General features: G+C 30.1%; 1 pseudogene; it reads right to left on the bottom strand.

Annotated features, from left to right (window-relative positions):
* Positions 1–1,095: 1,095 nt before the first annotated feature.
* Positions 1,096–1,596, bottom strand: LOC107637654 (nuclear transcription factor Y subunit B-1 pseudogene; annotated as a pseudogene).
* Between the last annotated feature and the right edge of the window lie 439 nt (positions 1,597–2,035).

Genomic DNA, 2,035 nt, shown 5'->3' with positions numbered 1-2,035 from the left:
TTCTTACGTTCCTTCTTCCTTCTTCAATATCGTTGTCGTCATTACTGTCGCCACCGCCATCGTCATTATCGCTGTCACCACCGCTGTCTTCTTCTTTTTTTTTTTTAAATTTATTCTTTTTTTCCCTTCTCATCTTCTCTTATTATCATTATCATTATCATTGTCCTCATCGTCTTCAACTTCTTCTCTTATAAATGTTCAGGAAAGTAGAGCATAGAATTTGGATGTATAACACATAAATTTTTTATGTGCAGCATAGAAATTTTTGAAGGACTACGTACATACTTAGAACATTGACTCACCCAACTAACAAAATGCATTCACAATAAAAATTTGTGCTATGTATAAAGATTTGTGTGTTATATACAAAAAATATATGTGCTATGAGTAAAATTTATATGCTTTATTGATAAATTTGTGTTATGTACAAAATTTTTTATGTTATGCTTTAAAAATTTATGTTCTTTATCAATAAGTTACAAAAAATTGTGTCCTACAGAAAATGCGAAAAAAAATAGTGACCTATGTACGCATTTTTTTCGCTAACCTTTACACTAACTTAATTGAATTTGGTTAAAAAGACTTGTATACATAGTATCACTCATTTAAAAAATCCTAGAATATAACACATTTTATTTCATTTTCTTGGAGATAAGACAAACACTATGATCAATTCCAACTGAAAATAGTGTATATATATATATAACAAAGAATTTAAACCATGGCCAAGATGATATAATTCTCAAATTCAACTGATGAACCAAATTAAGCAGCATGCAAAGACTTGAAGCTAAGTATGAATACAGGATACCCCAAAAAAAGAAAAAAAAAAAGGAGAGAGAAAAAGTAAATTAAAAGTTGTAATCTACTTGTTTTGTAGTCAATCAAAATCCAGTAGATCATAACAATAAAGAAAAAAACTATTACATTATCTCATTCTCGAAAACCTTAACTTGCATTGACCCTTCAGATGGAAATGGTATCATAAGAACTACTACCTACTCTCACCCTCAACATTATTTTTCAGAAACAATTTGCCAGTGCAATTTAAAATAATATGGTTCATAATCTTCAATTTCTTTTATACGTTATATATTATTTCCCTCTCTCTTGATTATTATTATTATTATTATTATTATTATTATTATCAACCTCTAACTCTCTATACCTATGTAAATACCTTCTCATCCCTTCGGCATAGTCATCAAAACCGAGCGTTGCGAGCGCCCAACAAATGTCATCACCATTAACAGTCTTCCTCCTCTCCTTCCGGCATTTCTCCGACGCCTCGCTCGTCACGAAGCTAATGTACTCCGACACGCACTCCTGCATCGTCTCCTTCGCCTCCTTCGAGATTTTCGCATTCTGAGGAAGAATCTGCTTCATGATCCTACCAACATTGGCTATTGGCAGCAACCGATCTTGCTCCTTGATGATGCCTTCATTATTAGAAGAACCACTACCTCCAATGTTATCAACCATTTTTCTTTCTAATAATTTCAAAGAATAATTCAATAAGACACTCTTCTCTTTTGATGAAGGTTTAATTTTTTGAGTATATAATAGAATGAGAATCGAGGTGAGATCGAATCCCATTATATATAAGATTAAGTGCATACATGTGTAAGCAGTTTAATATGACACATGAAAGTTTATTAAAGTTGAGAGTGATTGTGTCTTATTCTTGTTCTACATGACATGTCACATGTGAATTTTTGATACCAAACTGGTCGGCTTTTGAATAATGTTTCTAGTTTTAAAATGATGGTTAATTTGGATAAAATTCTATATTTAAGTCATTGAGAGCAAAACATTGAAAAAGTAAGGGACACAAAATCATTTTAAAAAATAAATAAATCTAGATCTATCTATTATATATCATAAGGATATGTGAAAGGCTTAATTTAGTACATAATTTAGTTTTTGAAAATATTTTTTTATCATATATAGTCCATAAAAAATATATTTTGCTTTTTAAAAAATTTGAATCGAAGGTGTTCATCATTTTAATTAATCTCATATTTGTTATTGCTAT

Source organism: Arachis ipaensis, chromosome B4, assembly GCF_059453495.1.
Source record: "Arachis ipaensis isolate K30076 ecotype BB chromosome B4, ASM5945349v1, whole genome shotgun sequence".
Classification (NCBI taxonomy): domain Eukaryota; kingdom Viridiplantae; phylum Streptophyta; class Magnoliopsida; order Fabales; family Fabaceae; genus Arachis; species Arachis ipaensis.
Note: the sequence above shows the minus strand (reverse complement) of the source record. Positions and strands in the feature narration are given on the sequence as shown.